At 48.0% G+C, this 13,762-nt stretch overlaps 1 non-coding gene across 1 annotated transcript; it reads right to left on the bottom strand.

Annotated features, from left to right (window-relative positions):
- Nucleotides 1-12,899: 12,899 nt before the first annotated feature.
- Nucleotides 12,900-13,097, bottom strand: LOC141174746 (U2 spliceosomal RNA). The gene has a single exon (XR_012252982.1). It is a non-coding gene; the product is annotated as a U2 spliceosomal RNA (small nuclear RNA).
- Nucleotides 13,098-13,762: the final 665 nt, after the last annotated feature.

Consider the following 13,762-nt stretch of genomic DNA (forward strand, 5'->3'; position numbering starts at 1 on the left):
GCATAAGTCCACCTATTTTCACACATTCTCTCCCCCCTCCCCAATGTTCCACGCGCCTCAAGACCGGGGGGGTTAGAGAGGATAACTAATTAATGAACAAACGAGCAGCGATCCCCCCTGCTTCCCAGTCTGTAGGCTCCCTACAGACTGAAGCTGGCTGCTGCAGCACTGCCAGATAAAAGCCAGGAGCCCATTATGACACGTGCAATGTCTGTTCCATTCTTGCATTCTTGCATTATTCCATTGTACTGTTGTTCCATTCCCCCCTAACAATGGGACAATGGAATAATGCAAGAATGGAGCAGACATTGCACGTGTCATAATAGGCTCCTGGCTTTTATCTAGCTGTGCTGCAGCAGCCAGCTTCAGTCTGTAGGGAGCCCACATACTGGGAGGCAGGGGGACCGCTGCTCATTTGTTCATTAATTAGTTACCCTCTCTACCCCCCCCACCCGTCCCGGTCTTGAGGCACGTGGGACATTAGGGGGGAGAGGAGAATGTGTGAAAATATGTGGACGTATAGGGAATATATCAGATATTAACCTGATAAGAAAAGTTTTTTTTGTTTTGTTTTTTTTTTAAACCATTCAGGTTCTATAAACATCTAGAACCGAAGCTTTACCCCAAAGGGCTCCACAACATATCTAGACGCAACAGAAACTCATCATTATGGCCAATTTTTTATTATTTTTATAAAGTGATAAAAAAAAAGTGTAGTCACACCCAAAGCCAAACAATCCATAACCAGAAATCCATCCACAAAAACACTACACCTAGTGCTTCCATTTAAAAAAATTCCATTTACCTTTAGCATCCAAACTCCTTTCAACATCCCATTTATAGCAAAAATACAACTTATCCAGAACCATCCTTACACAATCACTCACCTCAAGAAACTCATTCCTATAAACATACAGATTCCTAGTATTCCACAAAACCTTTCACACATGCCAAAACAACCAAACTACTCTCTCTTTCTCCTTATTCAGATTACATAGACCAAACATGACCATTTTTATCGTTAGAGCCCTTACACCTGTCAACTCCCAACAAAACTTGCCCAGACTACCCCATACATCCCTTGCATGCTTACAAAACCAGAAAACATGGTCTATCTCCTCTGTACCACCACATCCAACTCTAGGACATCTCTCAGATGGTACTAACTCCCTTTTCTTCTTATCCGCTGTTATGGGTAATATAACATGCCAAGACACCCACAGCAAATCTTTCTGCTTATTTGAAACATCAAACTTACATAGTTTCCTCCAAGCACCTTCACACTCGACTGATTTCAAACCAATAATATCACAAGCAAAACTGTCCACACACATCCTTTTTAACATTTTCTTCTCATTCATAAAATGACCCATACTAAAACTCTCAAGTCTAAACTTTCTCACAAACACTTCCACAAAAGCATACCACTCAGGACAAATAAAGGAAAAAGGCTTCCTCAAATCCTGTACACACCATTTCAAACGCCCTAACATAGAGCCTGCTTGATACCTCAACATACAAGCAGCTTTGGTATCCTTGACAAAAGCTCACAAAACAGCCCAACATAATTTAATCCAATGAAAACCACTAAGTTTGGAAAATCCAAACCTCCATAATATGCCTTTTTCATTAGTTTCTCTTGTTTTGCCCTTTCCATCTTACACCCCCACAAAAAACAAAAAAAGAATCCGATTTAATTTCTTCAAAGTCACAGCTGATGGAGGAAAAATAAAAGCAACATACAGTATCATAGGCAAAATAATACTTTTAACTATCAAAACCTTCCCTGTAAAGGACAAATTCCGTAACCTCCAAAACTCCAGTTTTTTTTACAATTTTGTCCCCTAACTCTTCCCAACTCTCCTTGCCCTTCAAATCATCATTAAAATCTATACCCAAAATCCTAACACCTTTAAAAACCACACATTCCATATCATCATCGTTTAACGTACCTTGCAAACAGAACCCTTTCATCTTACTTTTGGCCCAATTAATTCTAAAAGCAGAAGCCACACAAAACACATTAACCAAAAGCTTCACTCTCAACACTTCACAGGCAGATTCACACAAGATACAAATGTCATCCATATAGCCTAAAGCTTTGACATACTTACCTCCACTACCCGGAATCAAAAGTCCCCTTAAGACTTTGTCCTTCCTAGTAGATTGCAGCAAAGGCTCTATCGCACAAATGAACAGTATGGGCAACAATGGACACCCCTGCCTAACCCCAGAAAAAATCTCAAAACTGTCAGAAAAGAAACCATTTACTTGAATCTTGCTCCTAGCCCCTTCAGACAATCCATGCAACAATTTAACCAGATGCTCTGGAAACCCCATCTTCCTTAACACACAAAACAAGTACGTATGCGCCACCCTATCAAAGGCCTTCTCAAAGTCAAGCACACACACAATCACCCCTTTCTTCCTCACCATACAATCCCCAATCATATCTCTCACCAACATCACATTCTCATGGATCCTCCTCTTTGGAACCGCACACCCTTGATCCTCCATAAGAACATTTGAAATTACCTCTCTCATAAAGTTAGCCAAAAGATTGGCAAAGATTTTGTAGTCAACATTCAAAAGAGTTATCGGACGCCAATTACCTACCACACGCCTATCTCCCTTCGTGAACAACAAAACCACTACACCTTGTTTCATACTCTCAGCCATCCCACATCCAGAAAACAAACACTTCATAATAGCCACCACATCTTTCCCAACAATCTCCAAATATTTAGCATAAAACTCCCAAGGGATACCATCACCCCCACGAGCCTTGTTATTAGCAGACTTGGAAACTCATCCTCCGTAATTTCACCTAACAAAAAAGGAAACTCAGACACTGGCACAAAGTTATCAACCACACTCAAAAAAACACCCAACTCACACTCCTTACTTTTATATAAAGACTTATAATAATCAGCCACTACCCCCAATAACATCCTTCCCTTACACCTCACAACCATTCTTGTCCAAGATAACATTCATATCCACGCCCACACATCCTCTTAAAAAAGAAACTTGTACACTTCTCATTCTTCTCTCTCACCTCAATTTTAGATCTCAAAATAATTTTCCTCCCCTCCTCCCCAAACCATTCTTTTATCTCTCTCTTGGTCCTTTCCAGCTCATACTTAACATCCAAACCCAAAGATTTGCATTTATGCAAATAGGAAATCCTCCAATTTTGCCACTTATACGAACATATCCTTTTCCTAGCCCTCATGTACCCAGCTTTCCTAAAGAACACACCAATCCTTACTTTAACCCAATCCCACCATGCCAACAAATTTGCAAAGCCTTTCTTTCTCCTAACCCAACATGCGTACTTCCTAGCAAACTCGATTTTCATCCATTCATCCTGCAGAAAACTAACATTCATCTTCCATACTCCACGCCCATAAAAGAAATTAGCAATCTCAAAACTCCCCACCAAACACTTATGGCACCCTGCTGCGCACAGGTACCACAGGACCCAGGGTGCATGGACAGACTTCTCCACAAGAGGCCCTCATTACATACAAACACCTCCACCCTTCCACCTCATACCACCAGAGAGAGCCCGTTAGGGATATATATATGGAAGGTGGAGCCAGGCAGCTCAGTTTTAGTGAGTGAGTTGTTGGAGAGTGTGCTGATGCTGAGAGCAGAGAAGATGCAGCGCGTCTGCTGCTGAGTTCTGAGTGCCCCGAGTGTGGCCGAAGGCAATAGGAGAGAGGAGTTGAGGGGGCAGAGGAGCATCATAGGCTCACCCCGATATACAAACCGGCCACCGGGTCCGCGTCTACAGGGTTCCTTTATACCCAGTAGGGATAACCGGCATCCCAGGAGAACTACAAGTTCCTGGCTGACCTGAAGCTAGACCCATTACAGGACCCGGAACCACAAGGCCCCAGCGTCCAGGGAGAGTGGTTGCCAACAGAAGGTCCTACTACTGAGCGACAGGTGAAGGAACAGCACGACTCATAAGCTAGACCCAGTTGCAGGCTGGCCAGGAGCATACAGAGAGGCAGACATGGACCAGTAGGCCTTATACCCGCTCACTGGGGAGAGGTCCTGAAGTGCACCCATCCTACTGAGTATCCTGGACTGTACCTGATATCAGCACCAGTAAAGGTATTGAAGCAAATCCCCTGTCTATGTCAGTTACTCCTGCTGCGCCATCTGCCTGCACTACAAGCTCCAGCATCACCACCATCTAACTCCATACTGCCCCGGGGGCCCGCTCCACCTGTAGGGAGCAGAAACACCTAAGCTGCCATCCCATCACCCCCCAGAGGTCTGCAGCAGCGCTGGTAAACCTTACCAGGTACCACAGGTGGCGTCACAAACTATTTATTTTCTTTTTCCTATCCATGTTACAAACCCCCCTTTTTTTAGTTGACTGCCCTGGGCCACGTACCGGGCCAGCCACCGAGATATCCTCCACCAGCATCCATAGGCCCGGACGCCGAGTACCCCATTGCCCCGGGGGCGCGTCAACTTCTGGCGTCACGAACAGGATTTCGTGCCCGTTGCAACGAACAGAATTTCGTGCCCATTGCCACCTGGTACTGTGCACCTTAAAAGACTGTAACACTTATTGTGGTGAAGATTTTCCGCCATTCCCGAGGTTTCCCCTCCATTATCCGCCATTTTCCTGTCGCCACGCGGGAAAAAGAGGGGCGTAACCGCAGGAATCGGAGAGGCGTAACCGCTGGAAGCTTGTGAAGCCCAGGCCTCGCCTCGCGCCTTGACGCCGAAACAGGAAGCATCAGGTCCTAGAAGGACACCGTTGTCAAGCGCATGCTCTGACGTCAGCCGCGAGGGAGACGCAAGGTCCTGGAAGGAGACCGTCGCCTGTGGAGCTGCGGCCTACCCGATCCAAGTAAAGAAGGTAGGCTACAGTTTACTAGGGGGGCGCAACCATGGCCGATGACCAGCAAGCCGCCGGAGCACCGATTAATGCTCCTGATGCCCAACTTGCGCCCGGCGCTGCACAGGCTGGAGCGGCCGCCCCACCAGCAGGGGTCATGACTCCGTTGATACCCATGGCCCTGCCGTATATCCCTGGAGCGAAATGGCTTCCCCAGTATGATGGCAAACCAGACACCCTGTCTGGGTTCAAGAATATGCGGTGTACTGGATATGTACTCAATGACTGGAAAACAGAGAGCCGCTGTTGTGCTGGGACAATTGACTGGTGCCGCAGAGCGGGAAGTTGAAACCTGGCCAGCCGCAGACCAGGAATCAGTATCCATTATCTTTAAGAGACTGCAAACTGTCTTTGAAAACCGCACTGAGACAGATCTCCGGATGAGGTTCTACCACTGTGCCAAGAAACCTGAGGACAGTATCCGGGACTACGCCTGGCGCTTACAGGAAGCCCTGCAGGCCCTGAAACAGGTTAGTCCAGCCAGCATACAAGATGAGAATAAAATGCTGATGGAACAGTTCATCCGGGTGTTGAGGTCCCAGGAGGAGAGCAGAACTGTATGGTGGTGGGCTTTAGATCATCCAGACGCCACCTTTGACACCCTAAAGGACATGGCTATTAAGGGTCTTCAGCCCCTGGAAACATCAGGGACTGCTATCCAGCGTTACCAGGGTGGGGCCACCCCAGTGCCCACAGCACCCACTGCTCCTTCATTGACGGCTGAAACAAAGACGCAAACAATGCCCCCTAGCAAGCTGGACAACCTGCCCTCTGAAGTGCGTCAGCTAAGTAAAACCCTGGCCACGGTCCTGAGCACCCTGCAGCTACAGGTGGAGCCCGAGCCGGAAGGAAGGATCCTACTCGCCGACAGTCCTGAAGATGTCCCCTGGATGAGGAGAAGAAGGAGGACAACGCCACCCCGTAGGAGGACAACGCCACCCTGGAGGAGAACAACGCCACCCCGTGGGAGGACCAACGACCAACGTCGCCCTCCAGGAGACTTCATCTGCTACCGTCGCCACAAGGCAGGCCACACAGCGCGGAACTGTCCTTTAAACGAGCAAACCCTGGGGCTAAGGGCCGACACCCAGGAGTAAATCAACCAGGCCCATCAAGCTGGTACCACCGGTTCGTAGGAGGAAGGCCTTTCCTGTCCATCGTGCTGGACGGTATAGCCACACCTGCATTACTGGACACCGGCTCACAGGTAACCATTATACCTGATGTCCTCTACAAAAGGTACTGGTCCATAGACGAACTCCAGCCGCCAGCCCCGAACCTCTCTGTGTATGCCTCTAACGGCCTTCCTCTTAACCTAGTAGGGGTTAAGGACGTGACAGTGAAGGTGGGGAGAGCGGAACTAAAGGACCAAGGACTGATAGTAGTGGAATCTAACCCTGGTGATACAGACTTGTATATGATACTTGGTACAAATATTGTTGGCAACTGTTTGGGAGAAGTGTTGTTTTTACTCCAACAGATTGCTGACACTGCCAAACCAGGGCAGAGGAAGGTGCTCCAGAGAGAGATTCGAGCCCTCCTGTACCAGCAACAGGTAAACCTAACAGGTGGTGAGATTGGTAATGTACGGGTGACAGACCCGATATCCATTGTGATTCCCCCAATGAGTGAGATGCTGATTTGGTGTAGGGCAGCAATAGGTCTCAAGGGACAGAACTACCAGGCGGTAGTGGAGCCCATTAGCTCAGAGCACAGACCTACACTCTTAACTGCTAGAGGGGTAGTTGATGTACGCAATGGGAGGGTACCCATACGTCTCCTAAATTGTGGGGAGGAGGAAGTTAAATTGCCAAGGTATGCCACTGTTGCTAGATTGTATATTGTGAATGATGATGCCATACACACAGTGAAGTCCTTGACCCCACCAGACACAGTGGAGGACAATGACTCCGAAGCTCAGCTGGAGGATTGGTGTCAACAGCTCCATGTTGGGACTGACGCCACTCCTGTTCATCAGAAACACGGTGTTTACAGAGTGGTTCAGGAATATGAACAAGTGTTTAGTAAACACCCACTTGAATTTGGAAGGGTTAAAGGGGTACAACACCACATACCCACCGGTAACCATCCACCCATTAAGGAGCGTTACAGACCCGTACCACCAGCACATTATCAGCAAGCCAAGGAAATGTTGTGTGACATGAAAAAGGCAGGGGTAGTAAGGGATAGCTGTAGCCCTTGGGCAGCTCCCCTGGTACTGGTCAGGAAAAAGGATGGTAGCATGAGGATGTGTGTAGATTATAGACAGATTAATCGCATAACACATAAAGATGCATACCCTTTGCCCCGTATAGAGGAATCCCTGGCTGCACTAAAATCTGCCAATTACTTCTCTACACTGGATCTCACTAGAGGGTACGGGCAAGTCTCTGTTGCTGAGGAAGACCGGGAGAAGACGGCCTTCACCACCCCGATGGGACTGTGCGAGTTCAACAGTATGCCGTTTGGACTCTGCAATGCACCTGGAACATTCCAGAGGCTGATGGAGTGTTGGTTGGGACACCGGAACTTCGAGACAGTGCTGCTGTACCTGGATGACGTTATCGTGTACTCGAAGACATATGAGGACCATCTGAAGCACCTGGCGGAGGTATTTGAAGCAGTGTCCCGGTATGAGATGAAACTAAAACCTTCTAAATGCCACTTGCTCAAGCAGAAGGTTCAGTACCTGGGACACTTAGTCAGCTCGGAGGGAGTAGCACCAGACCCGGAGAAGGTCACTGCCATCCAGAAGTGGCCTGAGCCGAGAAGCCTCAAAGAAGTACGGCAATTCCTGGGACTGGTCGGGTACTACAGGAGGTTCATAAAGGACTATACCAAAAAGGTAGCACCTCTACAAGACCTCCTGGTAGGACAGTCCAAAAGAGGAAAGAGTCCCCCATTCCATTGGGGCAAAGAACAGGCTGAATCCTTTGCAGTAATGAAGGAAATCCTGACTGGTGAAGAAATCCTGGCTTACCCTGACTACAGCAAGCCTTTCCTGCTGTACACCGACGCCAGCAACGAGTGACTGGGAGCTGTGTTGTCCCAGAAGCAAAACGGAAGAGAGAAGGTAATTGCGCATGCCAGTAGGAAGCTTCGCCCTACTGAGAGGAACCCGGAGAACTACAGTTCCTTTAAGCAGGAGTTCCTGGCCTTGGTTTGGGCTATCACTGAAAGGTTCAAGTATTACCTAGCCTCAACGAAAATCACAACCTTTACTGACAACAATCCCTTGACACACCTGGAGACAGCCAGGTTGGGAGCCATGGAACAGCGTTGGGTGGCCAGACTGTCAAATTATCAGTTCACCATTAAGTACCGGGCAGGTCACAAGAACACCAATGCTGATGCCCTATGAAGGATGCCCCAACAGTCAGACACCGAGGATGAAGTGGATGATTCAGAGGAAGTTGAATTACCTGCTTTCCACCGAAGCAGAGTGGTCCATGAGCAACACGTCACCAGAAGACTTCAGGGAAGGACGCTGAATCCTCTACCCCACCACAGTTGGAAGCGACCCAGGACAGTGACCCAGTTGTCAGCCTTATCAAAAGACTGATCACTCAGGAAGGTTCTCACCTGGAGAAGGATGCTCCTCCACAAGCCAAGCAACTGTGGAATGAGAGAAGCCGGCTGTTCATCTATAGAGAGAAGCTGTGCAGAAGATATGTCAACCCCAAGACCCATGAAATTGTGTGGCAGATTGTTGTACCCAGGACAGATATCCAGATTGTGTTGGAAGCCTACCACGATCAAGCAGGTCACTTTGGCTGGAAGAAGCTGGAAACCCTGCTGAAGGACCGGTTCTACTGGGTTGGAATGCGGAGCTCCATAAAGAGGTGGTGCCGGAATTGTGGGCCCTGTAGCCTCAGAAGAAAAGACTACGGCAGCCAGAAAGCACCCTTGCAGTCCATCAAGACAACCCAGCCCCTGGAGATCATCGCTCTGGATCACGTCATCACCCAGCAGATCAGGTTATTCATATGCACTGACCATGATGGATCATTATTCCCGGTTCCTGGTGGTAGCCCCTGTCAAGGATCTGACAGCAGAGACTACAGCAAAGACATTCCAAGCCTACTTCTGCAGACCCCATGGATACCCGGATAAAGTGCTGACGGATCAAGGCCCTGCCTTTGAAGCCGAGCTGTTTAAAGAATTATGTCATCTGTACGGATGTTGTGAGAAAATGAACAACATCGTCATAGACCTGCTGAAAACCTTACCCTTGGAAGAAAGAAATCAGTGGCCAGACAAACTACCTGACCTGGTAGATCTGTACAATCACAAAGCTGTGAGTTCTACTAATTGTACTCCAGCGTACCTCATGAGAGCAAGACCCGGAAAGTTGCCCATGGACCTGGAACTTGGAGTGGTAGAACCTGAAGCAGATATGTCCACTGAAGACTGGGATACAAATCGGCAAGAGCAGTACAGGAGAGTACAGGCCTGTGTCGAAGACAGTCTGAACTGAGCAAGGGGAAAACAAGAAGAACAGTACAATAAACATGCACCAGCGGAACCCTTGGCACCTGGAGAGATAGTACTAAAGTGGAAGAGAAGAAATCACAAGCTCGATGACCAGTGGGAAAGAGAACCCTACACAGTGTTGAACTCCAAGTTTGATAACAGTAAAACCTGCCTGATTAGCAAAGATGGAGGAAAAACAACTGCAACAGTCTCAAGAGACCATCTGAAAGTGTGCCCAGGTCTACTGAAGACAACGGAGCAAGAAGTACCTCCTATAGCACCGGAAGATCCCAAGGAAGAAGTGCTTCACACAGTTCTAGAAGATTTCCCTGCGGAATGGCCTCAACTTGATGGAGCAGTTATAGTACCGGTGATACACTTCTATCAACAACCAGAAGAACCTGTAAGCGCCCTGGAAGAGTCTGCTCAGGAACAGGAAGAGTCCCCAGTAAGAGGAGAATCACCCGTTGAAGCAGAACCTGAAGGCCCAGTGAACAGTGCACTTGCCAGTCCCATAGAGAGATTGAGGCAGTTTTACAATCTACCAGCACGTACACCTGCTAGATTACCAGAGAGTGCATGCACAGACACTAGTAACACCCCAGTACTACGAAGGTCCACATGCAGCACACAAGGAAAGATCCCTACCAGGTTTAGGGAATAAGCACAAAGTGCCTACACTATAAATAGTTACCCAGTGGGTATTGCTACTGTTATTGTTTATTGTATAAACTGAAATTTATGTGCGTATTTAGTTACCAGTCAGGGTACAAAGACTTGTAGGCTGAGGACTGTGAGCAGCCAAAAACTTTAATTGTAAATAGTTGCACTCATCAAAAGTGCCTCCCTTATTTGACTACAGAACAAAAACCCCTTTGGCGTGGCCGAAGACGTGGTCCAGCACCTGGATCACTTATGCCCTGTAGCCACGCCCAGGGCCTATGTTGAGGGTTTTCAGGCGGGTCCTTCATGTTCTTTCATCGGTGAAATGAACACCTGGTTACGAGACTTACTGTAACTTAATTAATGTTATTATAATTATAATTATTGTTGTAACCTGTTTTTACAAAATGCTTCAGTCCAGGAGTACTGAATTGTACTAGGGGGGAATGTGGCACCCTGCTGCGCACAGGTACCACAGGACCCAGGGTACATGGACGGACTTCTCCACAAGAGGCCCTCATTGCATACAAACACCTCCACCTCATACCACCAGAGGGAGCCCGTTAGGGATATATATATGGAAGGTGGAGCCAGGCAGCTCAGTTTTAGTGAGTGAGTTGTTGGAGAGCGTGCGGACGCTGAGAGCAGCGAAGAAGCAGCACGTCTGCTGCTGAGTTCTGAGTGCCCCGAGTGTGGCCGAAGGCAATAGGAGAGAGGAGTTGAGGGGGCGGAGGAGCATCATAGGCTCTCCCCAATATACAAACCGGACACCGGGTCCGCACCTACAGGGTTCCTTTATACCCCGTAGGGATAACCGGCATCCCAGGAGAACTACAAGTCCCTGGCTGACCTGAAGCTAGACCCATTACAGGACCCGGAACCACAAGGCCCCAGCGTCCAGGGAGAGTGGTTGCCAACAGAAGGTCCTACTACCGAGCAACAGGTGAAGGAACAGCACGACACATAAGCTAGGCCCAGTAGCAGGCTGGCCAGGAGCATACAGAGAGGCAGACACGGACCAGGAAGCCTTATACCCGCTCACTGGGGAGAAGTCCTGAAGTGCACCCATCCTACTGAGTACCCTGGACCGTACCTGATATCAGCACCAGTAAAGGTATTGAAGCAAATCCCCTGTCTCTGTCAGTTACTCCTGCTGCGCCATTCGCCTGCACTACAAGCCCCAGCATCACCACCATCAAACTCCATACTGCCCCGGGGGCCCGCTCCACCTCTGGGGAGCAGAAACACCTAAGCTGCCATCCCATCACCCCCCGGAGGTCTGCAGCAGCGTTGTTAAACCTTACCAGGTACCACAGGTGGCGTCACAAACTATTTATTTTCTTTTTCCTATCCAAGTTACAAACCCCACTTTTTTTAGTTGACCGCCCTGGGCCACGGACCGGGCCAGCCACCGTGATATCCTCCACCAGCATCCATAGGCCTGGACGCCAAGTACCCCATTGCCCCGGGGGCGCGTCACACTCGTGGTCAGAAAAGCACACCCTTTCTTGCATATAATTAAGGCACTTTACAGCAGATGAAGAAGAAAAGAAGTAGTCCAAACGGGACTCAGTCCGACCATCTTCCGCATGGTACGTATAGAGACCTGGCTAGGAAATCCACAGCATCTTTCATTGAAAAATCAGACATCAGACGATTCCAGTGATTTCCAGTCACGTCAATTTTGGATTCCACTGAGCCAGCTCTACCCCTTTTGTCCAGGACACAATTAATATCACCAACCACAAAAGTTGGAATTCTGCCATGCAAAAAAGAACTCAATTTCTCAAAAAGGGCAAGTCTCTGCTTCTTGTCAGCATGCGCATAAATGTTGATTAATTTAAATTTCCACCCCCTGAAACACAAAATCAAGCACACTCACCTACCCTCCTCCACAACCACACTTTGCAATATAGAAATATCCCCATTTTTAATCAAAATACCCTCTCTGTCATTCTAATTTATGGGAGAGAATGACCACACCACTTCACCAAAATCCCATTCATTCTTCTTAGGCGCCCTATTTAACCTACCTTCTTGCACACACACCACATCACAACCTTTAGAAGCTAGAAAATCCAGCACACATGCACGCTTGTATGCCGACTGGAAGACCCTCACATTCTGTGAGGCAATATTCAGGAAGGCTTCTCCAAAGGCCCCTTCTTCAGCCTTGTAACTCCTTTGCTGCCTATTTTTGAAAACACTTTATGAAAGCCTGCAGCAAGCTCAGCAGCAGATATATTCTCCTTGCCCAGACTTTCACCATCAGATGAGGACATTTCAATCAGATCAGAGTCAAGTTCATCTGCATCCATATCTGGACTATCACTCTCCAGGAAGTCAGCAATGGTCCTAGAACTCCCCTGGGAAGATTCAATCGTCTCGGCTACTTTGCATACTTCAAGGGCGTCATTAGCCTCCATTCCAGGCACTTGCACAGACACTACTAGTCCAGTACTACTCTCCCCAGCAGGCACATCAGCTGGAGCAGGATGGGACTCCACCTCTTCCACAGGCATTACAGGATGTATTACACCAGCACCCTCACTGTCCTCCACAGAGTGGAGCTTTGCACGTATGTTAAAGGTACCTGTTTTTCTATCAAACCGCCTCCTCTGAAGGATATGCAGGACCTGCATGTATGATCCAAACCCCCACACAGATCACACACAGGGGGGGTAAGGGTACGCCCCTGCATCATGTCCTAACAATGGGACAATGGAATAATGCAAGAATGGAACAGACATTGCACATGTCATAATGGGCTCCTGACTTTTATCTAGCTGTGCTGCAGCAGCCAGCTTCAGTCTGTAGGGAGCCTACAGACTGGGAAGCAGGAGGGACCGTTGCTCGTTTGTTCAATAATTAGTTAACCTCTCTACCCCCCACCCTTCCCGGTCTTGAGGCGCATGGGACATTAGGGTGGAGAGGAGAGGAGAATATGTGAAAATAGGTGGACGTATAGGGGACGTAGCAGATATTAAATTAATAAGAAAAGATACTACACTTGATCTTAGTCAAAAGGCCAAGCGATTACCTGAATTGGTTTTGGCCTATGGCTGCACCCTGGCCCCAAGAATGCACCCATTGTAGGGATAGGGACAAAGACTCCCCTTAGGAAGACATGTTCTTCATCAATGGACACCTTAAAACCAACAACTATACTGCTTGTTGCAGATGCACCCCACACGTTTTTAATCTGCATAAGACCACCTATTTTCACACACCCCCCCCCCTTCAATGTCCCACGCGCCTCAAGACCGGGGAGGTAGAGAGCAGATAACTAATTAATGAACAAACGAGCAGCGGCCTCCCCTGCTTCCCAGTCTGTAGGCTCCCTACAGACTGAAGCTGGCTGCTGCAGCACTGCCAGATAACAGCCAGGAGCCCATTATGACACGTGCAATGTCTGTTTCATTCTGTCATTCTTGCATTATTCCATTGTCCCATTGTTCCATTGCCCCCTAACAATAAGACAATGGAATAATGCAAGAATGGAAGAAAAAAACGGACATTGGACGTGTCATAATGTGCTCCTGGCTGTTATCTAGCTGTGCTGCAGCAGCCAGCTTCTGTCTCCCAGATGCTTCACAGAAAATTATAATGTTGTGAAAATAAAAAAAAAAACTATTTTTTTCTAAAAAAATGTTAAAAAAAATATTTTCACAAGGGCAACAGGAGAAAGTGGACCTCAAAATC

The sequence above is a fragment of the Phyllobates terribilis genome, unplaced genomic scaffold (assembly GCF_046119375.1).
Source record: "Phyllobates terribilis strain yellow unplaced genomic scaffold, ASM4611937v1 Scaffold_1__5_contigs__length_1240528914, whole genome shotgun sequence".
NCBI lineage: Eukaryota > Metazoa > Chordata > Amphibia > Anura > Dendrobatidae > Phyllobates > Phyllobates terribilis.